Here is a 7,500-nt window from a genome sequence, read left to right as displayed (position 1 = left end):
ATATGGTATATATGGTACATGGTATATATGGTACGTATGGTATATATGGTACATGGTATATATGGTACATATGGTATATATGGTACATGGTATATGGTATATATGGTACATATGGTATATATGGTACATGGTATATATGGTACATATGGTATATATGGTACATGGTATATATGGTACATGGTATATGGTATATATGGTACATATGGTATATATGGTACATGGTATATATGGTACATGGTATATGGTATATATGGTACATGGTATATATGGTACATATGGTACATGGTATATATGGTACATATGGTATATATGGTACATGGTATATATGGTACGTATGGTATATATGGTACATGGTATATATGGTACATATGGTATATATGGTACATGGTACATGGTATATATGGTACATGGTATATATGGTACATATGGTATATATGGTACATGGTATATGGTATATATGGTATATATGGTACATAGTACATGGTATATATGGTACATGGTATATATGGTACATATGGTACGTGGTACATGGTATATATGGTACATGGTATATATGGTACATATGGTACGTGGTATATATGGTCTGACAGTCTTTGTTAGAACAGTTTCTCCGTGTAGTAACTCTGGCAGCTTCCAACAGTCTGTTTAGCGAAGAAAAAATGAACACGAGTCACGAAATAAACATGAATGGAAAACGTATTTAAAGCCTTCACTGCAGTAAAAACATGAACACCAAAGAAACAACTTATTTCCCTTTAAAAAGTTGTAGAATTAAATGGAAATCATCAAGTGAAATACAACTGCAGAAAGTAATCCACACAATATATCGTCCTATGAGGTGCATTAAGATGGATTCATATTTCCTTCAAGCCCAACAGAACCAGCATGAAGAGTATCTGAAGAACCCGGCGGTTGAGCTGAACTGTGCAGCGAGGCGCCTTCAGCACACCATCAGATGAGCCTTTTACTTCCTTCCTTTCACTTCAAATATGCACTGCTGAAAACCGATGATCTTTAAAAGATCAGCGTTTGGCTCCAAACCTACCGATGTCCATTTTAGAAAGGGAAGTGTTTAATCATGAATCTTTAGTTAAACAGGGAAGACACAGTAAAAGCAGTGAAGCTGCACACATCGTCAACACTTACAAGACTCTAAGACATGAAATGAGTTGAATAACATCACTGACACACCAAACACATTATGATGTTTGCAAAACAAAAGATGTAGCACAGAGTGACTAGACTGCTTTTACTGCGTCCACAAGTGGGCCAGTTGACCGTGCTGCTGAGTGGCCTTTTGGCTGCCGTGTGGTTACTGAATTCTAGGTGGTTGCTAAGTGGTTGATAGGTTATAACTAAGCAGTTGCTAAGGTGTAACTAGGTTGTTGCTAAGGTAAAACTAGGTGGTTGCTAAGGTGTAAGTAGGTTATTGCTGGATCCGAGGTGGTTGCTGAATTCTAGGTGGTTGCTAAGGTGTAACTGGGTGGTTGCTAAGCTGTAACTAGGTGGTTGCTATGGTGTAACTAGGTGGTTGCTAAGTTGTAACTAGGTGGTTGCTAGGGTGTAGCTAGGGGGTTTCTAAGGTGAAACTAGGTGATTGCTGAATTGTAGGTGGTTGCTAAGGTGTAACTAGGTGGTTGCTGAATTCTGGGTGGTTGCTAAGTGGTTGATATGTTGTAACTGGGTGGTTGCTAAGGTGTAACTAGGTGGTTGCTATGGTGTAACTAGGTGGTTGCTAAGTTGTAACTAGGTGGTTGCTAGGGTGTAGCTAGGGGGTTTCTAAGGTGAAACTAGGTGATTGCTGAATTGTAGGTTGTTGCTAAGATAAAACTAGGTGGTTGCTAAGGTGTAACTAGGTGATTGCTGAATCCGAGGTGGTTGCTGAATTCTAGGTGGTTGCTAAGCTGTAACTAGGTGGTTGCTAGGGTGTAACTAGGTGGTTGCTAAGTTGTAACTAGGTGGTTGCTAGGGTGTAGCCAGGGGGTTTCTAAGGTGAAACTAGGTGATTGCTGAATTGTAGGTGGTTTCTGAATTTTAAGTGGTCGCTAAGGTGTGACTCGGTGGTTGTTGAATTCTAGGTGGTTGCTAAGGTGTAGCTAGGTGGTTGCTAAGGTGTAACTAGGTGGTTGCTAGGCTGTATCACTGACCAAATGTATGAAACTATGTATCATTTGACACGTGACTAAAATGTGTCAAATGTGTTTAGTCGTTATATTTACACGTTAACATTTTATTTAATTGTACATTAATGTAATTATTACATTTGACCAATTGACGTTTCATTTACATCATCTTATTATATAATATATACACATATAGTTAGAGAAAAGTATCTTAACAGTAGTTGTGTTCACAACTGAATTTGAATTTCTGAACACACTCATCAAACTAAACACACTCATCCAACTAAACACACCTTCATCCAACTAAACACACTCATCCAACTAAACACACCTTCATCCAACTAAACACACTCATCCAACTAAACACACCTTCATCCAACTAAACACACCTTCATCCAACTAAACACACCTTCATCCAACTAAACACACCTTCATCCAACTAAACACACCTTCATCCAACTAAACACACTCATCCAACTAAACACACCTTCATCCAACTAAACACACCTTCATCCAACTAAACACACCTTCATCCAACTAAACACACCTTCATCCAACTAAACACACTCATCCAACTAAACACACCTTCATCCAACTAAACACACCTTCATCCAACTAAACACACCTTCATCCAACTAAACACACTCATCCAACTAAACACACCTTCATCCAACTAAACACACCTTCATCCAACTAAACACACTCATCCAACTAAACACACCTTCATCCAACTAAACACACTCATCCAACTAAACACACCTTCATCCAACTAAACACACCTTCATCCAACTAAACACACCTTCATCCAACTAAACACACCTTCATCCAACTAAACACACTCATCCAACTAAACACACCTTCATCCAACTAAACACACCTTCATCCAACTAAACACACCTTCATCCAACTAAACACACTCATCCAACTAAACACACTCATCCAACTAAACACACCTTCATCCAACTAAACACACCTTCATCCAACTAAACACACTCATCCAACTAAACACACCTTCATCCAACTAAACACACCTTCATCCAACTAAACACACTCATCCAACTAAACACACCTTCATCCAACTAAACACACCTTCATCCAACTAAACACACTCATCCAACTAAACACACTCATCCAACTAAACACACCTTCATCCAACTAAACACACATTCATCCAACTAAACACACTCATCCAACTAAACACACCTTCATCCAACTAAACACACCTTCATCCAACTAAACACACTCATCCAACTAAACACACCTTCATCCAACTAAACACACCTTCATCCAACTAAACACACTCATCCAACTAAACACACCTTCATCCAACTAAACACACCTTCATCCAACTAAACACACTCATCCAACTAAACACACTCATCCAACTAAACACACCTTCATCCAACTAAACACACATTCATCCAACTAAACACACTCATCCAACTAAACACACCTTCATCCAACTAAACACACATTCATCCAACTAAACACACTCATCCAACTAAACGCACCTTCATCCAACTAAACACACCTTCATCCAACTAAACACACCTTCATCCAACTAAACACACTCATCCAACTAAACACACCTTCATCCAACTAAACACACCTTCATCCAACTAAACACACTCATCCAACTAAACACACTCATCCAACTAAACACACTCATCCAACTAAACACACCTTCATCCAACTAAACACACCTTCATCCAACTAAACACACTCATCCAACTAAACACACTCATCCAACTAAACACACCTTCATCCAACTAAACACACCTTCATCCAACTAAACACACCTTCATCCAACTAAACACACTCATCCAACTAAACACACCTTCATCCAACTAAACACACCTTCATCCAACTAAACACACTCATCCAACTAAACACACCTTCATCCAACTAAACACACCTTCATCCAACTAAACACACTCATCCAACTAAACACACATTCATCCAACTAAACACACTCATCCAACTAAACGCACCTTCATCCAACTAAACACACCTTCATCCAACTAAACACACCTTCATCCAACTAAACACACTCATCCAACTAAACACACCTTCATCCAACTAAACACACCTTCATCCAACTAAACACACTCATCCAACTAAACACACTCATCCAACTAAACACACTCATCCAACTAAACACACCTTCATCCAACTAAACACACCTTCATCCAACTAAACACACTCATCCAACTAAACACACTCATCCAACTAAACACACCTTCATCCAACTAAACACACCTTCATCCAACTAAACACACCTTCATCCAACTAAACACACCTTCATCCAACTAAACGCACCTTCATCCAACTAAACACACCTTCATCCAACTAAACACACCTTCATCCAACTAAACACACTCATCCAACTAAACACACCTTCATCCAACTAAACACACTCATCCAACTAAACACACCTTCATCCAACTAAACACACCTTCATCCAACTAAACACACCTTCATCCAACTAAACACACTCATCCAACTAAACACACCTTCATCCAACTAAACACACCATCCAACTAAACACACTCATCCAACTAAACACACCTTCATCCAACTAAACACACTCATCCAACTAAACACACCTTCATCCAACTAAACACACTCATCCAACTAAACACACCTTCATCCAACTAAACACACCTTCATCCAACTAAACACACTCATCCAACTAAACACACCTTCATCCAACTAAACACACCTTCATCCAACTAAACACACTCATCCAACTAAACACACCTTCATCCAACTAAACACACTCATCCAACTAAACACACCTTCATCCAACTAAACACACTCATCCAACTAAACACACCTTCATCCAACTAAACACACCTTCATCCAACTAAACACACTCATCCAACTAAACACACCTTCATCCAACTAAACACACCTTCATCCAACTAAACACACTCATCCAACTAAACACACCTTCATCCAACTAAACACACTCATCCAACTAAACACACCTTCATCCAACTAAACACACTCATCCAACTAAACACACCTTCATCCAACTAAACACACCTTCATCCAACTAAACACACTCATCCAACTAAACACACCTTCATCCAACTAAACACACCTTCATCCAACTAAACACACTCATCCAACTAAACACACCTTCATCCAACTAAACACACTCATCCAACTAAACACACCTTCATCCAACTAAACACACTCATCCAACTAAACACACCTTCATCCAACTAAACACACCTTCATCCAACTAAACACACTCATCCAACTAAACACACCTTCATCCAACTAAACACACCTTCATCCAACTAAACACACTCATCCAACTAAACACACCTTCATCCAACTAAACACACTCATCCAACTAAACACACCTTCATCCAACTAAACACACTCATCCAACTAAACACACCTTCATCCAACTAAACACACTCATCCAACTAAACACACCTTCATCCAACTAAACACACTCATCCAACTAAACACACCTTCATCCAACTAAACACACTCATCCAACTAAACACACCTTCATCCAACTAAACACACCTTCATCCAACTAAACACACCTTCATCCAACTAAACACCTTCATCCAACGAACACAATGATGATTTATGAACCAATGGTTTGTGTAAACAGGATGATATCAGACTCTAGATGTTCAGAATTAGCTGAGGACCTGAATCATGTCCCTGACCACTCTCTGTGCTCGTCCTGAGAGCAGCTGTTGTCCAGCTCTCTGCTCAACACAACGCTGCCCGTGTCTCGGCTCTTGTCAGATGTTGTGCAACACTCTGCAGCAGCTGTTAGAGCCAGCCAGCCCATCAGAGACGCTCCCAACCGTGATTCATGAGCTCAGCAGAAACACAAGCACACGATCGCTGTTAGATCACGTTCTCTCTGGTTCTCTCTGGTTCTCTCTGGTTCTCTCTCGTCTCCATGTGTCTGTCTCCTGGTAGATTTACGGCTGCTGGTGCAGCTCCAGGACAGCGCAGAGCTGCGAGCTTATGTTCTCATCACAGACAGGAAGGAAGGAGGAAATTGAACGAGGTGAGCACTGAGCATTATGGGAATGAAAAGAAGTCCTTTTATCAGAGACGAGGCTGAGGATGATGTCTGAGGACAAAATATGTTTAACACTCTTCAACATTCAAATATAGAAACTTCACCCCACAGGCTGCTTTAACAGAAACGTGGTGCAAGTTCAGACGTGAAGCAGAAATCCCTGCAAGTTTCTGCAGCAGAAGAACCGGGCTGCAGCTCGGTGGGTCTGAGGTTCCACCCGGGAGGAGCTGTTCTGCAGAAATAGTGTGTTGTGACATCGGTGAGTGGTCGGCGCTCCCTCTGAGGACAACCCACCAGGACACAGGACGCCTTTGTCTCAGCACAACGTGACAAAGGACAAAAGCGTATTCACACACACCGCTGGAGTGCTGGAGGCTGTGATAGCCGGGTTCAAACTGCAGTTTGCCCCGATGGAGGTTCAACATCTGAGGAGCACGAATGCACCCAGAAAATATCACGGAAGTCTGAGACAGAAGCTCAAAGGTAAAAGTCTGTCTGACGATCTCTTTATTCTTCTATTACAGTGGAATATTTGGTCATTAATGTTGATCCTCAGGGAAATATTAATATTAACATGTGATGGTGATTCGTACAGATTGATAGAACGTTTACTGTAACTTTGATATCAGGTCATAAAGTTATGATGTTGAATAAAATCATAGACGACCACACAAACGGATGAAGGCGACACTCATGTTAGCAGTTCTGTGAGGTTCGACCAATCATCATCCATCAGTGATGTCATCATCCATCAGTGATGTCATCGTTGGTTTGTGAACGTTATGAATCCTCCAGTTCAGATTCTGTCCGTCACCATCTTTGCTAGTTCGGAGCGGTTTGGAGCAGGAAGTGACCATATTTGGACGAGCTGGGGGAGGAGCCAGAGGTGGATCTGACCGATCTGATTGGAAACCCGACGATACTACGTCCCGCCCACCGATAGCTGTAACCTGACTGCACCACAGGCCTGTCAATCAAACAGACACGCCCCCAAAAACAGGTCTTCTTGAATCTTCTTTTCTAATGAATGAGGGATTATTTTCAGATGGACCTCCAGAAAACTAAGAAGAAGGAGTGACTTTAGCTAACAACACCGAGATAACTGATGGACACATTTTATTCACTTTGGATTTGATGAGAGAAGTTGAATGGGAGTCTATGGAGCCGGAGGCTTTTTGGAGCCGACCTCTAGTGGCACTCGCTGGTATTGCAGCTGAAGACACTTCTGGATCAAGCTACGAACACTTTGATATCCAGTTTGTAGTTTGTTCAGCTAACTACTACCATCATACTAACTAGTTCATAATAAAAATG

The 7,500-nt window shown here is 40.9% G+C and overlaps 1 long non-coding RNA gene across 1 annotated transcript; it reads left to right on the top strand.

The window, feature by feature from the left end:
* Window positions 1-6,090: 6,090 nt before the first annotated feature.
* Window positions 6,091-7,072, top strand: LOC138202760 (uncharacterized). Its single transcript, XR_011178668.1, has 3 exons — window positions 6,091-6,171; window positions 6,298-6,669; window positions 7,013-7,072. It is a non-coding gene; the product is annotated as an uncharacterized lncRNA (long non-coding RNA).
* Window positions 7,073-7,500: the final 428 nt, after the last annotated feature.

This window comes from Embiotoca jacksoni, unplaced genomic scaffold (assembly GCF_022577435.1).
Source record: "Embiotoca jacksoni isolate LCO1_2020_lvr unplaced genomic scaffold, fEmbJac1.0.p SCAF_214, whole genome shotgun sequence".
Lineage (NCBI taxonomy): Eukaryota > Metazoa > Chordata > Actinopteri > Embiotocidae > Embiotoca > Embiotoca jacksoni.
This window is presented reverse-complemented; position numbering and strand designations above follow the sequence as displayed.